At 35.7% G+C, this 21491-nt stretch overlaps 1 long non-coding RNA gene across 1 annotated transcript in view; it reads right to left on the reverse strand.

Annotated features, from left to right (window-relative positions):
* Positions 1-5341: 5341 nt before the first annotated feature.
* Positions 5342-21491, reverse strand: part of LOC123649254 — a 142892-nt gene continuing 126742 nt past the window's right edge. Inside the window, exon 3 of the long non-coding RNA XR_006738942.1 lies at positions 5342-5479. This is a non-coding gene — a long non-coding RNA (uncharacterized LOC123649254). The remainder of the gene's footprint in view (positions 5480-21491) is intronic.

The following is a 21491-nucleotide window of genomic DNA, read 5'->3' on the forward strand; positions in this document are numbered from 1 at the left end:
TTGAGAAAAAAGTTTTAAAGATATATATTCAGCATGATCCCATCTATGTAAACTTAAAAATAATACTGTGTATATATAAACAGACATATTAATTACGAATATATATATATATATAAAACAAATGGAATAACGTACAACATCCTTGTTACATTGATACTACCTCTGGGAAGGGGAGAGCAGGACAAATGGTGTTTGTTTTTTTTTTAACTTTAAAAGTTAGACATCGGAAGCAAATATGGTACTATCGACATTTTAAAATATGGGGGTAGATACATAGGCTTTATTCTTTTCTGTAGGTTTAAGCTACTTCATAATAAAAATTGATATATTTTTTGAAATTTCTTGTTAAAAAAGAAAGCTGTAGACATTGAGGCAATTAGAAGGAACTATTCCAGTAAGTCTAATTTTCTTGCTTCTGATCTGGGAATATATAAGGCTGATTATTTTCCACCTTCAGAAATAGGAATGACGGGAACTTAATGTAGAAAAAAAGATTGTCCTTAATATGAGAAGTCAGTGGCACTTTTGGCAAATGGATGGTCATTTCCAGGTAGAAGTGAATTATCTGAACCTAATTATATTGAGTCCTTGTGTTAGTCTGTTTTGCATCACAATAAAAGAATACCCAAGACTGAGTAGTTCATAAAGTACAGAGGTTTACTTGGCTCATGGTTCTGCAGGCTGCGCCAGCATCTGCTTCTGGTGAGGGCTTCAGGGAACTTCTGATCTGATCAAGGTGGAAGGTGAAAGGTGGCAGGAGTGTCACATGGCAAGAGAAGGGACAAGAGAGAGGGAGGAGGTGGGTCCAGCCTTCTTTAAACAACTGGCTCTCCTGTGAACTAGTAAAGCCAGAACTCACTTTTTACCCTGGGGAGGGCACAAGGCCATTCATGAAGGATCTGCCCCCAAGACCCAAACACCTCCCAGCAGGCCCCACCTCCAACACTGGGCATGGAATTTCAACATGAGATTTGGAGAGGCCAAATATCCAAATCATATCAGTCCTCTAGCTTTAAAAGAGTGTTTCAACTGGTTTACTCTTTCTCTTCCTTATGGGGTGTCAATGTAAGGTTTAAGGGACACAGTTAATGGATGCCACATTTTCACTGTTTCTACAAATGTATGATTAGAGCCTGGATTTTGGAATAATAATTTGCACACTTATGAGTGTTGATTAGCTGTGCAAGACCACAATTAACATTTTATTTTTGAGCTCCTCACAAAGACTTCCTTTTCTTTCAAAATTGCCAATTAACATTTTCTAATATAATTCCCAAAGAGCTCATTCATTGGGTGCTGGGGGGGCTCCAGCAGGAAGGAAACCTACTAACATTTTATTAATTTTGGATCATGTGTAATTCTTAGAATTAATGGCAATGAGCCAAAGAGGGTTTTTTTTAAATCATAATGGAAAATAAGCCTTTAACATTTTACTAGTGAGGCAAGAGGCACTTGAGATATATTATTAAATATAACGGGTAGAAATAAATCACAGACACAAGTGGTATTACACAGCACACATTTTTCTGAAAAAACAGACTCCATGCATGAGGATTAGATATACACCCACAATAAGAGGGCACATTGATCTATAATTTTCAATATTACATCCTTGTATTTTTTATTATATGCTATTTTTCAACTAGTAGAGGAACATGTTCTCATAAGGCTAATATTTATTCTTTCATGTTTATAGAGCTAGGAGTGCATTTCAGGAAATGAGAAATTCTGAGAAGCCAAATATAACTCGATGTCCTATGCACAAAAGAAGACAGGACAGGAAAATCCCCATGTTTTAAAAACCTGACTCAGGAACTCAGTCATAAAGCTTTAAATAATTAAATAACACAAGATAACGGAAATCTTTTGATATTATTTTTTCTATCCCCATAAATGTAGCCTTTTTATAAGATGATACATCCTATCATGTAGGATTTCTCATTTTACTAGAAACCAAAGAAAAGGCTCCTTTAGTCCAGTTCTCATTTTCAACTCTCTACTTTGTGTATTTTGTGGAAGTTAAGCCAGATATTAAGTGTGATCCCACTCTAAAAACTGAAGCACCCCTACTTAGAACTATAACCTTAACTCCTGAATTATCACTTTGTTATTAAATAATCCATGTACTAGGGAATTCAATGATTTCTTCTCTTACACCCAAAGAAAATACTCATGCATGAGAATTTGGTTTTCCACGGGGAGGCTGTACCCGTATTATGATAAAAGTCTCAAGAGATAAGAGACTTAGCAAAGCTTTTAGGGGGAGAAATTTCCCAAAGGTCAATTGTTTCTGTCTTTGCCTTTTAATTTATAACTTTACATGAGCCCTTGGAAGAATCAGGAGACAGAGAAGGTGCCATTTCCTCACATTCCACATGCATGAAGAAGGAACTGGGGGCCTGTGACAGGCAGGTGAGGGAGAAGGCAGAGATGCTAAGGAGGACGGCAGGGAAGTCAGGTAAAGGATGTTGGACTGAACAGAGAGGGAGGTTAAGCTGGAAGCAAGCATCCCTCGGGCTCCCCATAAACTGATCTTGAATTTCTGAGGAAACCTGTGGCCTAGAGCAGAGAGTTGAAACTAGGGTGCTTGGTGAAAAGCAAGTGAAAAAAATAATACTTCATTACTTACCTTTTTCTCAGTCTTATCTCAGATTTCCTATTTTCTACCCCTTCCACTCAGTAGCTGACCTCAGGCTTTGTGCCCTCAGCCCCACCACTCTCCCTGAGGCCCAGGGCCCCCTATCCCCAGAGCTCTCGTCTCTCTGCCATTTCCTGTACTGAGTTTTAACAGTATCTTTCCCTGATCCAAGTTCCTGTATGAAACAAAAATGATCTCTTTAAACACCAAACCAGAATTTCTGGTTCTTCGAAAGAGTATATCCATCTATAAATGCATGTTAGTGTGTTTCTAGACAGCTGAAAAATACATGTAAGCTCAGAGTAGAAGTATAATAGCATGGAAGGAGAATGGTATCCAGAGTTACATACAGGGGGCTGGACCCAGCTGTACCCTGCTCTGGACTCTGCCAGTTCAGAACCGTCAACTGTTTGTTAAGTGAGGAGTTTGAGGTCTGGGCAGTCACAGGCTTCCTCTGCAGGGACGTGGGAAGGAAGGTTTGAATGTGGTCATAACAATGGCTAAGGGCTGGTGGGACTGTTGGCCTTTCATTCCTCAGAACCAGGATTAGTATATATGCTGACATGCACAGAACAATCTTTCATCACAAAGACTGTCCCACTTAAAATGCCATTGAGAAATATTAATAGATGATTTTTAATGCTTCTTCAACCTGTCTAGATTCAAACTTCAGTGAAATGTAGGGAACTTATGAGACTCATCAAAGAATTGTGAGGATAAGTAACATTCTGGATTATACAATTTAAATGGTCTTAATCTCCCCCAAAAAGAAAGAGGATGATTTGAGAACTGAGACTATGATGATACAGGTGGACTCTGACCAATACATTTTTCTCTTTCCATAGAAAAAGAAATAAAAACAATACAAGGTATCAAAGGAGGGGACAGAATTTGCCTTAGACTTCTGGATAGAGCAAGTGTGTGTGTGTGTACGCACATGTGCTAAAGTGGGCAAATAATGCTCAGTCTGACCTCAATCCAGGGGCAAAAGAAAACTAGAGAGTTTCAGGAACCAGGGCAACATGCAGAAAGTGGGCCAGCAGCCCTCAGAAGTCCTCCTGCAATGGTCAGCATGCAACTATCAATGTAGGAAAAGCATTTGACAAAATTCAACACCCTTTCATGATTAAAAAATAAAGAAGAAGAAGAAGGTAGAATGGTAGTTGCCAGGAGCTGAAGGGAGGGGAAATGGGGAGTTGCTTTTCAACAGGTAGAGTTTCAGTCATGCAAGACAAAACAGTTGTAAGGATCTGCTATACAACGATGTGCATATAGTTAACAATACTATACTATATACTTAAAAATTTGTTAAATGGTAGATTTTGTTTTGCTTTTTTTTTTTTTTTAACCACAAATAAATAAATAAATAAATAAATAAGTAAAAGGCAACTGGATCCCTGGGTATGCTGGATATGAAAGTTTGAAAACAGATTCTTATTGGTTTCAGATAATTCACATGGAATCTTGCTTGTAGAGTAAGGAGGAGCATTTAAGTAACTTCTCAAGTCCTTTCCAGCACTTCTGTTTCTATGGATACAGTTATTAGGTTCCAACACACTGTGACATCCTACCAAATTGACAAACTGGACAGTTGGGAATGGAGGCACAACTTCCATCCACCCCACCCCCAGCCCATGGCCTGCCTTGCTCCTCACTGTGAGTTAAACACGAGGCCTAACAACCAAGGTGCAGTGGGGAAACTGGAATCCAGCCCAGCAGTACAGTAACATCTACTCTGACTCTCAGTAGAAATAAAAAAAAAAAAAAAAAAGTGAAACTGCAGTAAGGGGCTATTAAGGGAGAAAACATTTGTCACCGTGGACAGAATAAAAATACCACCAAATGAAATAAATGCCTGTGGGAGAAGATGTGTCAGGCTAGAAAGTACTGTGTTCCTTCTCCTTTGCTCTTCATTTAGTTTTCGTCCACTCAATGTACCAGCTTTAACCTACACCCTGTTTCGTTTCCCAGCTATGAAAGATGCAGACTGGAGTTAGCCTTTGGTTAGGTTTGTCAGAAAGTACCTTCAAAATAAAAGTGTTTTACTTGGTGCTATCTCAACAGCAAACATGTACTTCCAAAATGAAATGCTTGCTCTGCTAGCAAGCTTTTTCCTTGAGTAAGCAACAATATTGTTAGCAATTTTTCAAACTTTTAATATACAATACAAACCCCATTCTATCATTTATAAATCATAGGGTGAGTACCCCCTGGTAGAACTAAATGAAAACATTCTGGCCACTCATTTTTATAATTTGAAAAATGTCATAACAATGACAATACTAGTTGATATTGACAAATGCAGTTTTGATTTTCAATATTTCAAAATATAATTTATCCACAAGGTCTTAAATAATTGGAAGTACTTAACAAAATCTGATATATGTAGACATTTGATGTAAATTTATTGAGTATATTCAGTTAGAATTTATGAACACTGAAATAAAATTTGTTTTAAACCAATGTAGGGTATATTTTATTTCTAATGTCCTTATAATATCCCATAGAGTATACACAAATAAATACAAGAAGATATTTCATTTCATTTATATTGTTCAATGAAATCAGAAGATTATAATATGTGAAAAATCTACTTCCAGAATTCTAATTGAAATAGAGTATGACTATTATCCATTTAAAAAAACATCCCTCAAAGTTAATATCTTCAGTAAGGAAAATGGAAAAACTAACACAAACCTTGAAACTGCCAGCAGCTCAGAGGACAAATGTGTTCTTCAGGGACTTGATTGAAACAATGTATTCATACAAGTCTTTTAAATGGAAGCTGTTCACAAAGGAAGTCCCATGGAAGACTGTGCAGCTCTGACATACCAGAGGCTTCTGGAAAGCAAAGAAAAGCACACGATTAGGAAATGTCCAAGGCACCATTACTGCCTGGCCCAGCCATCGTGGTCAGAAAGTGCTGTATTAGCACCTGCAGGTATTATGAGCCTGATAGTATTAATTTTTATTAATTTTGTACCCCAAATCTTGTTATGCATAAATGCCAGAGTGGGACAGTAACCTTTCAGCACTGTATTTAGAAATTTCTAAAAGTCAGGAATATTTTATAACGAAGCAAACTTCTGCTTTTCCTCTTACCTAAAGAGGTGAGGACTGAAGAAGTGCGGGCAGGGTATGAACACAAAGGCGGTGACAGTATTTACTGAGTGCCTACCAGGGGCAGGGGGCTTTGTAAACATGGGACCTTTACTCTGAACAGCCCTGCAACTGGAAAGTACTGGCTCTGTTCTACAGATGAGAAAACGAAGGCACAGACTGCGGAGCTCAAGCTTAGAAACTGCATCTATCAAAGCCCAAGGGCCTCAGAGCAGGTACTTTCCCTCATTTCACTCCAGGTGATTTAGAAAAACATTTCACAAACAGATTTGACAACAGAACAGATAACACTGCAATATACCAAATTAATTCAAATATTACTAAATTAATAAATTGTCTTTCCTAATTTGCTTTCGTCCTGTATTAAACATTGTCTCATTCAGTCAGGTCCACAGACACCCAGCTTTAAGCGGTGCACTTTTTCTCACACCTTTCTTCCTTACACAAAGAGAGAGAACTTGCTGGAAACCAAGGAGCTGCCCTGTGTCATGGTGTGTGTTTGTGTGCAGTACTACATTAAGACTGGTGATGCAAACCTTTCATCTTCCTCCCGCCCCTCACATGACCCAGAGCTCCTCTGCTGTCCCTAGGAAAGGGAAAACCTAGTTTTCCTGATGCAATTAGGAGCCAAGCCCACAGCCTCTGTGGCTGTCACTGAGTGATTACTGCACCTCCTTGTGGCTACATCCATCTTAATGGCTGATGGTGACTGAGGGCTCTACGTGGGATTCTATTCTCGTTTTTAGGCAATTTTCTCCATGTTTCTGATGGCTACAGTATTAACACAGAGAGCCCCTCAGTTTACTCCCCACCAGCTGTCCCAGCCCCAACTCTCACATTGCATGTCAGGGTCACTGCCCACCAACTAAGCACTTCAACATTTCCCTCAAAATGCCAGCTTTTAATGCCATAGACTTTTGTCTGGGTCATACAACTTTTAGCTCATGGCCACATTACACTTGGGAAGTACCTCAGAAAGGCTAGAAAATGATGGAGCCAGGAAGGTCATGTATAACTTTTAAAATTTTTATTAAATTAAAATTTTTATTTTATTTTATTTTATTTTATTTTATTTTATTTTATTTTATTTTATTTTATTTTATTTTATTTTTGGCAACAGGAACTTCAGTCATGAATAAAGAAACAGGGGGAAATGATTGATAGTATTTTCAAGTTCTATGGAACCAAAGCCTAGGATAATTACCTGGGGAAAAAAGAACAGAGAAAAACAGAGGTGGTTTATCTTTGCACAAGAGAAGAAAGGAGAGCTTGACAAAAAAATGGGGAAAAAAGATTTGGACCTTAGAATCAAACCTAAGTGACAGGAATGCAAAATGAATAGAAACGCTCCTTAAAACTTCATATATTAGCATTCTGTGTTCTTTATTCCACTCACTCAAAAATGAAGTTTCAGGTTAAATGCCTAAACTAGCAGGCCCCTTTGTCATAAAATTCCAATGGCAATTTTTAAGCATTCACTGAGCCACTATTTATTGGATACTTATGAGTCAATCAATAAGTTGGAAAATTCCGGTAACACTGAAATAAAGAAGATAGTCTTTTAGTCAAGCATCTCACTGTCTTGTAGTGGAATACAACTGGGATGTCAAAAACGGTAAGAAGGTGATACCAATTAGTGTTTACAAGAATGGGACTTGGAGCCAGACTGCCTGGAGATGTTCCTGATTCATTACTTAGTGGCCATATGGCCTTAGGCAAGGTACGCAAACTCCGTAACCTCAGCTTCCTCATCTGCACGATATACAGCCCTCAAAGGTTGTTTTGAAGATTAAGTAAGATATGTGTGCACATAGTAAGAACTCACTGAATGTTAGGAACGTTATGAAATATAAGGACTGTTGTATAGCAGATCAGGGGTAACATCACTAAGGGGAAAAGTGCTCTGAAGCTTCAGAGGAGTTGGAGATCCTGTCTCTTGGGGGTGAAGGGAACCAAAAGGGCTTTAGTGAGGAAGGGAGCATTTAAGATCATCTATGACTAAAACACACATGATTAGGCTTTTACAGAAATCCTCTGATAATAATTGAAAAGCCAGAAAATGAGGAACTTTAGGAAAAAAATAGATCTATGAAATTAGACATTTTTTCCAGGGTCTGATGGGAAAGCAGATACCTAACATAACGACACAGCCAGGGAATGATAGAGAAGAAAATTCATGCATCGCTACCAAGAGAGGTACTCTATCCCACAGCGTCCTGTTCTGTTCAACTGTAATCCAAAATGACACCATGGCTTTTAATGGAACCTGGCAAGCTCTAGACATGCCAATTTTAAACTTAACCTCAAATTTAAATCACAGGGCTTGAGACTTCAACTCTCCAATGCAACCTTTCCTGGGCATTGTTCAAGAAAATATGTCTGTCACTGTGGACAGAAACCATATGCCCTTTTGCTCTGGAAAGTTTAATGGAAAGATGTACTGTACTGTTGGTGGCTGTGATTCTCTAGAAGCAGTGAAAACACTGTTTGATTTTGTATCATTCATTTGGAGATGTCTTATCATATTAATGAACATTCCTACTATTTTCCCCCACATTCCAGATTTTATTTAATTCAAAAGAAGCTTGGCAGGAATCTCATCATTTATGGATATAACATACAGTCCCTCCCAATACGTACTTTTTCAAGGGGCCACTAAGCCATGCTACTTTGTCCTTGCCAGACCCATACGATGTTGTAATAATACTATACAAAGTAGCTAAAAGAACATAGTGGCTTGAATTCTCTCACACCCTGCCTGCCTCCCAGCCCTGAGAGGTCTGCTTAAGGAGAGTTCTATGGTTTGCTCGTGTCCCCTCTAAAATTCAGGTGTTGCCAAGGTGCTAGTATTAAGAGGTGGAGCCTTTAAGAGATGATTAGGCCATGAGGGCTCCTCCCTCATGAATGGGATTAAGGCCTTTATAAAAGGGGCTTCCTACAGTGTTTGGGTAGCTGGCCCTTCTGCCTTCCACCATGTGGGGTTACAGAATTCTTCCCCTCCAGAGAAACCATTTTGAAAAAAAAGAGCAGCCCTTACCAGACAACCGAACGTGCTGGTGCCTTGATTTTGGATTTCCTAGCCTCCAGAACTGTGAGGAAAATAAATACATTTCTATTCTCTATAAATTACCCAGTCTATGGTATTTTGCTATTGCAGCGCAAAGGGACTAAGACACAGTGGACCTGCAAAAGAGACCGTTCCCTTCTCACTCTATCCCTTTCTCTGAAAGCCTATCAACTTTTTCCACTCATTCCAACTCATGACATCACATTTCATGTGCTGCTGTAAATTTCTAGCTGGTTTTCCTTCTTCTAGTTCATGCTGAAAAGAGTCCAAAGATCTGTCATCTTCTCAGACTATAATGGTGATAAATATTTGAGCATAAAGTTAGTGAATGCATAAATTTTTAAAATGCCACCCTACATACATCCACTACCAAAACCTCCAAAGGGCTCCCTATTTTCTCAAGGATCAGATCTAAGTTCCTTACCAGGAATATCTGTTTCCATCATCCATTTTAATCTCAAAACAGATTAGTTATGACTAAAACCTGTGGCTCAAATAGAAACAGTCTGCTCAATATATTATAGTGAATGTCAACTAAAGGTGCATCATACATTCATGGTGTGTCACCCATGACAAATACGATGGGAGGTGACATCTCTCTTGCACTCTTGCTCTGTTGATATCAGCTGCCACTTTGTGAGCCACCCTATGAACAGGCACATCTGGGAAAGAACTGAGGGAAGTTTCCAAGCCAATAGGCAGCAAGAAACTGAGGCTCTCAGTCCATCAGCCTATAAAGAACTGAATTCTGCCAACCAGTGAGGGAACTTGGAAATATATTCTGCCCCAGTTGTGCAGAGTTACTGCAGATCCTGCTCCAGCTGAGATGACTATAGGCCTGGCCAACACTTTGATTGAAGACTAGTGAAAGACCCAGAGCTGAGGGGAACAGCTAAGTCATGTCCTGATTCCTAACTCTTCTTAAAGCAAAATTAAAATGGGGGCCATGCCTGAAAACTTCTTGAGCAAACAAAACCAAAGGCCTTAAAAATAGCCTTAATCTTGCTTAAACTGCAAATATAAGCAAAACTTGGGTCATTTTGGATAAATGCTTACGTTATAATTAAAACTTAACCCCAGCCAATCATAAGCAGCCAAGTAATATATAATTATATGACTAGAGACTTCCCAAAGTTACCTACAAAGACAATATGTAATTGAAAACTAGTAAAATTATTTATTTATTTTTCTTCTGCATTTTTCCAATAAATACTTGCCTCTGACATTTTGTGATTGGAAATCTAAACCTTTCAGTCTAGTGTTCCCCAATTCATATATTGTTTTGTATTCAAACGTTTTAAAATTTTATTGTGCATCAAATTTTTCTTTAATATTGTGATGATTATATGTCAACTTGGCTAGGCCTCAGTACTCATATATTGGGCTAAATACCAGTCTGGATGTTTCTGTGGAGGTATTTTTTAGATAAAATTAGCATTTAAACCAGACACTGAGTGAAGCAGATTATCTTCCATAATGTGGGTGGGCCTTATCTAGTCAGTTGAAGTTCTTAGGAGAAAACAGACTGGGGTTCCCCAAGAAAGAGGGAATTGTGCTCTCTAGACTGTCTTCAGACTTGAGCTGCAACATCGGCTCTTCCATGGATCTCCAGCCTGCTGTCTTTCCCTGCAGAGTTTGGACTTGCTAATTTCCACAATTGATCTTTAAAATAAATCTCCTAAAATACACACCCTCTACCCTAGTAGTTCTGTTTCTCTGGAAAACCTTGACTGTTTTTAGTCAGGGTTCTCTAGTGAGATAGAACTGATAGCATATATAGAGAGAGATATATTTAAGAAGGGATTTATTAGGGGAATTGGCTCACTTGATCATGGAGGCTGAGAAGTCCCAGGACAGGCCCTTTGCAAGCTGGCAAACCAGGGAAGCCAGTGGCATAGCACAGTCCATGTCCAAAGGCATTAGAACCAAGAAAGCAGATGGTGTAGCTCTCAGTCCAAGGCCAAAGGCCTGAGAGCCTGAGGAGCTGCTGGTGCAAGTCCCAGAGCCCAAAGACCAGAGAACCTGGAGTTCTGACATCCGAGGGCAGAAGAAAAAGGGAATCTTGGCTCCAGGACAGAGAATAAGAATTCACCCTTTCTCCACCTTCTTGTTCCATCTGGGCCCCCAGCTGAGTGGATGGTGCCTGCTTATGTTGACGGAAAATCTTCCTCACTTAGCCCATGGACTCAAATGTCAATCTCCTCCAGAAACACCTTCACGGACACACCGAGGGCAGCCCAATCATTCTAATCAAATGTCAGACAACCCAGGCTTCCATTTCAGCAGAAGAGGAACAAGCTCAGTGCCTGCTGAAACACCAAGATTAATGCTTTAATTAATTAATGCTTATTAATCTGGGTATCCCTTAATCCAGTCAACACCCAAAATCAACCATCACAATAATCACAATTAACTAATATATAAACCCACAGATAATAACCACCCACCATAGCACTCATCACACTGAGTTATAATTACTTTTTAAATTCTTCTCTAATATGATAGGCTTCAAGTTCTGTCTAGCCAGGGACCATGTTCATCATGTTTGAAAACCTACAGCTCCTAATATTGTGCCTGGCATATGACAATACATACTTAATTAAACAATTGAGTAAGTGTGATAAAGCCTCACTGGCAGTGTCTTCATATAACCTAAAAAAAAGTAGCAATTCCCCAACTAACTTCTTATTGTTTACAATTACAGGTACCTTCAAAAAAAGTACAAATAAACGTGAAAACTGTAAGATGGCAAATACATTATTTCAGAATAGTGAGCAAAGAGGTAGAGATGAGACAAATCATAACACCCTTGGTGACTGGAGTGGAGATTTTATGGAGGTGGAGAATAAGACTAAAGTGAATTTCAGAGTAACATTTGAAATTCCATAGACTGTCTTAGAGCTATCAGAAGTGTTTTTTGTAACAGATTTTGATTAGGAGTGTGATTTTGAAGATGAGTGTGACATCAAAGTTTAGAATTAAAATAAAGGAGGGGGCTACTGCAAAAAGTGAAATAAGAAACAGAAGTGGAAACATCAAGGTGGGGTGAATGGAAGAAAAAGTAGAGAATAAAATAAATTCCATCAATCAGATGAAATTGATGATGAAAGAAAAGCAGTCAAAGATTGTAAGTATATTTTGAGGCTGGGTCTGAGGGAGACTGTAAGAACACTGACAGAATTTGGAAATTCAGAGGGGGAGCTGGCATGTGCCTGCATGCCCAGGCAGTGGAGAACGATAGTAACTTGGCTTTGCGATATGCCGAATTTGAGAAATGTCACATTCCTTCCTATATTTATGAATACTGAAAATCCAAGTTTTGATAAATATTTCCCCAGAGATCAACAGAGAATATCAAAGACTATGTCTTTAATTTTTTATCTGTCAGCTGGGGTATAATTTACATACAGTAAAATAATTTTAAGTGTACAATTCAATGGGCTTTGTCAAATACACACTCTCAAGTAACATGCACAACAGTCAACATAAAAAGCATTTCTATCACTCCAGAAAGATTCTTTCTAGTCAAGCATTCCCAAACATAAAGTTCCGATTTCTGTCCCCATAGATGGCTTTGCCTGTACTTGAATTTCATATATATAAAGTCATACAGCATATATTCTTTTATGTCTGGCTTTTTTTGCACAACAAAAAGATTATGATTTATTCTTATTGTTAAATATACCAGTAGTTAATGCATAAGAATTATTTCATTGTATAAATGAGTGGTATCCTACTATATGAGTACTATTTCATTGTATGAATACACTATAATTTATTATCCATTTTCCTGTTGATGAACATTTAGATTGGCCCAGTATTTGTTTATTATAAATAAAGCTATTACGAAAATTCTTATACAAAGTTTTATATTCTTATGCAAGGCTATATATACTGCCATTTTTTCTCAAGTAAATAACTAGGTGTAAGATTACTCGGGGCACAGTGCAGGTACATGTTTAAGTTTATAAGTAACCACCAGCTTTCCAAAAAAGCCTGTAATATTTTATACCCTCACCAGCACTGTGCAAGAGTTTCAGTATTCCCACATCCTCACCAGTATTTGATGTCTTCAGTCCTCTTATTTGTAGGTGACAGTGGATGTGAAGTGGTACTTAAATTTGCATTTCTCTCATGATTAAGGATGTCATTATTACATATTCAAATTTTTACTGAGCATTCTTATATCTTCTTTTATGAAGTTTCTGTTTAAGTAATTTGCTTATTGGGAGAGGGGTTTTATTTGTATTTGAGTTGTAAAAGTTCTTTATATATTCAAGATTCAATTCCTTTTTCATATACAGGTATTGCAAATTATTTCCCGTCTTGCCTATCAACAATATCTTTTAATAAAGAGTTTTTAATTTTTAAGTCAAATTTACCAATTTTTTTTCCTAAAACATCAGTGCTGTTGGTATCCTAAGAAACAATTACCACTTTTCTATTACATTTTTTTTCTAGAAAGCTTATAGTTTTTACTTTTACGTGAAAGTCTGATACATCTTCAATTAATTTTTGTGTATGGTATGAGGAAGGTATTAAGTTTCACTTTGTTTCAATCAATACAATTTGTTCCATTTCTTAAGCTTTATCTCATAAAATTACTTTGGTGCCTCCATCAAAAATCAATTGACTGGATAAGTGGTGTCTATTTCCTGACAATCTATTCTGTTCCATCGATCTATTTGTCTACCCTTATCTAATATCCTATTTTCTTGATTATTGATGCTTTTATAGTAAGACTTGAAATCAGGGAGTATTAGTCCTCCAGCATTGTCATTCTTTTTTCAAAAATGGTTTGATACATTTTAGTCCTTGTAATTCTATATAAACTTTAGAGCCTACTTACAAAACCCTACCGAAAAACAAAAACAAAAAACCTCAAAAACCTTTTGCGACTGTGTTCAACATACACCTTATTTTGGGAAAAACCACATCTTTTTTCTTTCTTTCTTTCCTTATTTTAGAGACAGAGTCTTGCTCTATTGCCCAGGCTGGAGTGCAGTGGTGTCATCGTAGTTCACTGCAGCCTCAAACTGCTGGACTCAAGCAATCCTCCTGCCTCAGCCTCCTGAGTGGTGACTGGGACTACAGGTGTGTACCACCACACCTGGCTAATTTTTTTTTTTTTTTTTTTTTGTGGAGACAGGGTCTATGTTGCTCAGGCTGGTCTTGAACTCTCAGGCTCAAGCAGTCGTCCTGCCTCAGCCTCCCAAAGTGCTGGGATTACAGGCATGAGCCACTGTGCCCGGCCAAATCAATACCTTAATACAGAGTCTTCCATTATAAAATATGTTTAATCTCTCCATTTATTTAGGTCATATTTAATTTTTCATAGAAATGTTTTATAATTTTCAGTGTAAAACAAGTCTTATACTTCTTTAATTATATTATTTCATGGTTTTAATACTATCCTAAGTGATACTATTTTTAATTCCATTTTCCAATTGTTTCTTAGTTATAGAAATAGAATTGATATTTTATATTGACTTGTATCCTGAGACCTTTCTAAATTCCATGGATTTTTGGTAAGTTCAAATAGATCTTTTTTGGATTCCTAGGGATTCTGTATATAAATTTTTATATAAATTTTCTATTTTTTGCAAATAGAGACAGTTTTGTTACTTTTTCCTTTCTAATCTGTATGCTTTTTATTTCTTTTAGTGGCCATATTGAATTGGCTATGACCTCCAGTACAATATTGAATAAAATTTGTCAAAGTGGACACCCACATCTTTTTTCCTGATTTAGAAGGAAAGCTTTCCTTGCAAACATTATTAGTTGAAGGTTTTTCATAGATCAAGGAAGATACCTTTTATTCCTAGTTTGGGATTTTTCATCATGATTAGGTGCTACATTTTATCAAATGCTGTATCTGCATCTATTGAGATAATCATGAGATTTTATCCTTTATCAATGCAGATTGATTTTGAATATCAAAGAATATGTACATATATGGAATAAATTCAATTTGGTCATGATGTATTATTCCTTTTACATATCACTGTAGACATAAATTCCTAATTGTGTATTAGACATTTTTGTGTCTATGATCTTAAGAAATATCAGCCCAGAATTTTTTTTATAGTGTCCTATCAAGACTTGCTATTAGGGTTATAAAGGTTTCAAACAATGACTTGGTAAGTGTTCTCTCCACCTCTATTTTCTGTATTTGCTTAAGGTAAGTATTACTTCTTCCTTAAATATTTGAAAGAATTCATTAGTGAAATCATCTGGAAGTTTTCTTTGTGGAAAAGCTTTAGGTTATAAATTCAATTCATTTAACAAATTCAGAGCTATTCCCATTCTATTATCTCTTATATCAATTTTAGCAAATTTTATTTTATAAAAAATTGTCCATTTCATCTAAGATGATTTTATTTGTCTCTTATGACTTCTCATACCCCATAATAACAATCCCTGCACTTATGTCTTTTCCTTTTCATTTCACCTGACTAAACCATATACATGTCCCTGGACCTCCTTTCTTAACATATTAAACTCAATATTATTTGTTTCCTCTTCTGAGAGCTTCTCCAGCCCTTGCTGATTTAATTTTGGACTGCCATGTGTTTTTCATTAGCTTTCATTAGTTTATCTCTGAAAAGTAGATTATAGGATCCTTGAAGGCAGAAATATCTTAAACTTCCTTGTTCTCCATAGCATTTAGCATAGTTTTAACACTCAAAAATTATTTATGAAATTATTGATTTGTCCACTCTGTGGGTTAGTTTAACCTCTATTATGACTGAGCCTGGAGCATCTTATGGTGACAGGAAGCATGGAAGCATGGAAGTGTTAAAAATGATGATGTTAATAAAAACTATGATTGGGTGCATCAAAAGTCACCAGAGCCAATATGAAAGAGCTCCCACTGGCCAAAACTAGAACAATTTGAGAAATAAAGATAATATTGGGCCACATAACCCAAAGAATAAAATAAATATCCATGAGTCCAAAAATATGAAAATAAATAATTGAATATGTAATATGTAAATAGGTAAATAAATGGGTGAGAAGAGACAAGTATCTTTCTTGTAGAATTCCAAATTTTAAAAGATGTAGAAGGTATGAAGAAAACAATATTTAGAACATCCAGTAGTAATTGCTATGGGCAAAATCTATTGATGAATACTAAAATAAGTACGCAATACTTTAATGTGGAACAGGATAGTTAAACAGACTCAAAGTAGTCCCACTAGCATATTTATTAATTACTGTGGTGCTTTTAACATAGGTCTAAAATTCTTTGATACTCTTTCACCCAGGAGTTGGAACTTAATTTCTCTCCCCTTGACTGAATGCTAGACTTAGTGACTTGCTTGATACTAATATAATATAGAAAAGAAAAATAGTAATTATGGAGAAACTTGGCATATACTACCTTAATCAAGTGACCAAGGTTCATATCACCACTTAAAATCATGTTGATATCATATACCTTTGATACGATAAATGCACTTTACCTATGTGATATTCTTCCCTAGAATCCATAACCCTAGTCTAACTGTGACAAAACATCATTTTAAAAAATTGAAGAATATTCCACCAAATATCTGACCAGTATTCTTCCAAAACTGTCAAGGTCATGAAAATCAAGGAAAAACTGAAACTGCCACAGAGTGGTAGAAATTTAAGAAATATGATTCCTGTGGTATCCTAGGCTGGATCTTGGAATAGGAAAAGAATAGAGTTGAAAACCTGATTTATAGGCTGTAGTTAATTGTATCAATGTTAATTTCTTAGTTTTTATAAATATACTATGGTTAGGGGTAAGCAAGAGCAATTTAGTATTATAATAACATTATCAGTAATAGCCATAACTATGTCCAAAAACAACATGGGATTCCATTAGAAGAATAAATAATAAAGGTCAATATCCACACATACACAGACCCTGGCACTAGACTCTTCTACCCACAGACCTTGGCACCTGGCCTACCCCTGGACCCTGCCAACTGGCCTGCTCACAGTTTCTTGCCAGGCTGACTGGTGATGGGCTTTCCCTACCAAAGCCAGTCTATAAAGACTGAAGGAAGTGATGGTTTCTTCACATTCACAGACACCAACACAAGGCTACAAGAATCATAATGAATCAGGAAAACATGATACCATGAAAAAGACAAAATAAAGCTCCAGTAACCAACCCTAAAGAAATGGAGATCTGTCAGTCATCTGACAAATAATTCAAAACAATCAAGGAAGCTCAGTGAGCTACAGGAAACACAGATAAACGACTAAATGGAATCAGAAAAAAAAATGAACAAAATGAGAAGTTCAACAAAGAGATAGAAACCATGAAAAAGAACCAAAAAAATTCTGGAGCTGAAATTGTAATGACTGCACTGAAAAATTAAATAGCTTCAATAGCAGACTCAAGCAAGCTGAAGAAAGAATCAAAAAACTCAGACATGTTATTTCAAATTATTTAGTCAGAGGAGCAGAAAAAAAAGTATAAAGAAATCCTGTTATAAGACATCATCAAGAAAACTAATATATACATTATGAGACATGAAGAAGAGGAGAAAAAGAAAGGGGCAGAAAGCTTATTTAAAGAAATAATGGCTGAACACTTCTTAAATCTGAAGAGGGGAAATAGACATCTAGATTCATGAAGTGCAGAGAACTTAAAACATCTAACAGACAAATTATAATGATCACAAGTCAAAGACAGAATTTTGAAAGCAACAAGAGGAAAGCAACTCATCACATACAAGTAAACCTCCATAAGACTTTTAGCAGATTTTTCAACAAAAATATTGTAGATCAGAAGAGAGTGGGATGATATATTCAAAGTGCTGAAAGAAAAAAAAACTGCCTTCCAGGAATATTATACTCGGAAAAAACGGCCCTTTAAAAATGAATAAGAGATAAAGACATTCCAAGACAGACAAAAACTACAGAAGTCATCACTAGGCCTGACTCACAACAAGTGCTAAAGGGAGTTCTTCAAGTTGTAATACTAAACAAACAGCAACCTGAGAGAATATGAAAGTATAAGTCTTTCTGGTAAGAAATAGAGAAAAATAAAGAATAATGCATATTGTAATGGTGATATGTAAATGAATTTTAACATTAATATAAAAGTGAAAAGACAAAGGTATTAAGAATAACCACAAAAATTTATTAATGGATGTACAATATAAAAAGTCAATTCTGTCAATAACAGTGTGTGGAACAAATGTGTGCTTGTATGCAATTGAAGATAAGTTATCATCTTAAAATACACTGTTATAAGAAGTTTTATGTAGGCCTCATGGAATCAAACAAGAGATCAATAACAAAAATAAAAAGGAAAAATTCACAAATTCATGGAAATTAAAAAACATTCTTAAGTGACTATTGGGTCAAAGAAGAAATAAATGGAGATTGAGAAAATATCTCAAAAAATGAAAACGAAAACATAACATACCAAAACATCAGATTTAGCAAAAAAAGTACTAAGAGGAAAGTTTGTAGTGATAAACACCTACTACAATAATAAAAAAGATCTCAAATGAACAGCCTAATTTAAACCTCAAGGAACTAGAACAACAACAAAGGTTAGCAAAAGGAAAGAAATGTTAAAGGTTAAAGCAGAAATAAATGAAATAGCAAAACATTAGGAAAAAAATGAACAAAACTAAGAGTTGGTTTTTTGAAAAGATACACAAAATTAACAAGCCCCTACCTAGACTAAGAAAAAAGGAGAGAAGACCCAAAATCAGAAATGAAATGGGAAATTACAACTGATGCCACAGAAATAAAAAAGATCATAAGAGACTATATTTTATACACCAACAAATTGGATAACCTAGAAGAAATGTGTAAATTCTTAGAAACATATATTCTACCAGATTACAATAAATAATGAAGAAATAGAAAGCCTAATCCAATCAATAACAAATGAGATTCAATCAGTAATCAAAAACCTCCCGCCAAATAAAAACTCATGACCAGATGACTTCACAAATGAATTCTATCAAATATTTAAAAAATTAACAGCAATATTCTTAAACTCTTCCAAAAACAGAAGAAGAGAGAATACTTCCAAACTCATTTTATGAGGCCAGTCATTCTGATACAAACCAAAAGACACAAGAAAAGAGATCAATATCCCTGTTGAACATGGATGCAAAAATCCTAAATTAAATAATAGTGAACAGAACTCAACAGCTCATTAAAAGGGCTATACACCAAGACCAAATGGAATGTATCCCCGGGATGCAAGGATGGTTCAACATATGAAAATCAATGTGATATACCACATTAACATAATATAGGATAAAAATCACATGACCATCTCAACAGATGCAAAAAAAACACTTGACAGAATTCAACACTCTTTCATTGATTAAAAAATTCACAAATTAGGTATAGAGGGATAGAAAGGACATGCCAACACAATAAAAGCCCTTATGTGAAAAGCCCACAGGCAATATCCTACTCAAGGGTGAGAAACTGAAAGTTTTTCTTTAATCAGGAACTGGAAAGGATGCCCACTCTTGTCACTTCTATTCAAAAAAGTACTGAAATTCTAGCTAGAGAAATCAGAAAAGCAAAAGAAATAAAAGGCATCAAAATTGGAAAGGAAGAAGTAAAATCATCTCTGCTGATGACATGATTTTGTATTCAGAAAACTCTGGAGTCCATATAAAAACCTGTTAGAACTAATAAATTCAGTAAAGTTGCTAGATACAAAAATCAACATATAAAAATCAGTTCTGTTTCTACACGCTAACAATGAACTATTTGAAAAGGAAATTAAGAAAACAATCCCATTTACAATAGCATCAAAAAGAATAAAATACTTAGGAATAAACCTAACCAAGGACATGAAAGATGTATACACACAAACTATGAAACACTGATGAAAGAAATTAATGCACACTCAGATAGGGAAACATACCATGGTCATGGGCTAGAAGAATTAATATTGTTAAAATGTCCACACCATCCAAAGCAATCTACAGATTCAATGCAATCTATCAAAATTCCATTGGCATTTTTACAGAAATAGAAAAAAACAATCCTAAAATTCATATAGAACCACAAAGACCCAGAATAGCCAAAGCAATTTTGATCAAGAAGCAAAAGCTGGAGCCAATACACTTCTTTACTTCAAAATATATTACAAAGCTACTGTAATCAAAAGAAGATAATCAGGCATAAAAAATAGGCATATATAACAATGGAACAAAATAGAAAGCCCAGAAATAAACCCATGCGTATAAGGTCAAATGATCTTCAACAAACGTACCAAGACTACATAATGGGGAAAAGACAGTTTCTTCAACTAGTGGATCTGGAAAAACTGAATACCTATATGTAACAATGAAATTGAGCCCCTGTTTTATACAATACTAAAAAAAAAAAAAAATGGAAGACCTGAAACCATAAAACTTCTAGAACAAAATATAGGGGAAGAGCTCCATAACACTGACTTTGACAATGATTTCTTGGACATGATACCAAAAGTACAGGCAACAAAAGCAAAAACAGACAAGTGAGATTACATCAATCTAAAAAGCTTCTACGCAGCAAAGGAAACAACAAAATGAAAAGGTTACTTATGAAAATAGGAGAAAATATTTTCAAAACATTTACCTGAAAAAAGGTTAATATCTAAAATATGTAAGGAATTCCTACAACTCAAATAGCAGGAAAAAAACAATCTAATTAAAAAATGAGCAAAGAAACTGAATAGACATTTCTCCAAAGAAGACATACAGGTATATGAAAAGGTACTCAATAGCATTAATCATCAGGGAACTGCAAATCAAAACCAGGATGAGAGATTACCTCACATCTGTTAGGTTGGCTCTAATTAAAAAAAAAAAATAACACATTTTGGTGAAGATGCAGAGAAAAGGGAATGTTTATACACTGTTGGTGAGAATGTAAATTGGTGTAACCACTGTGGAAATCTATGGAGATTCCTCAAAAAGTTAAAAATAAAACTACTACTAGATAGTCATAATCCTACTTCTCAGTATATATCTAAAGAAATTGAAATCCATTTTTAACATTAAAATGTTAAAAAAAGATGTTTATATTCCTTAAAAAACAAGGAAATTCTTTCATATGCAACAACATGGATGAACCTAGAAGACATCATGCTGGGTGAAGTAAGCCAGACACAGGAGGACAAATGCTACATGATACTAAAGTGAGGAATCTGAAATAGTCAAACTCACAGAAGCAGATAGTAGAATGGCGGTTGCCAGGGGTTAGGGGAATGGCAAAATGTGAAGGTATTAGTCAAAGGGTAGAAAGTTTCAGTTATAAAAGATAAGTCCTAGAAATCTACTGTACAGTATAGTGCCTATGGTTAAAGATAATATTTTACATACTCAGAAATTTGCTAGATCTTATGTTAAATGTTCTTATCACAAAATAAATAGGAAACAGCTGGAGGCAATTAATATGTTTATGGCATAGATTGTGGTGGTTTCATGGGTATGTACTTAACTCCAAACTCATCAAGTTATATACATGAAATATGTACTTTTTGGATGTCAATCGTAATAAAATAGGGTTTATTTTGTTTTAAAAATAGTCAATATCCAAAAACTACTCTGACTTCAAAAGTCAAGAAGATAATACTATCTTAGAAAACAAAAGAAATGTATACCTATCTTTTGGTGAGGTAATATCAGGTTATTTTACATTTTACTTTCAAGCAAC

This window comes from Lemur catta, chromosome 13, assembly GCF_020740605.2.
Source record: "Lemur catta isolate mLemCat1 chromosome 13, mLemCat1.pri, whole genome shotgun sequence".
NCBI lineage: Eukaryota > Metazoa > Chordata > Mammalia > Primates > Lemuridae > Lemur > Lemur catta.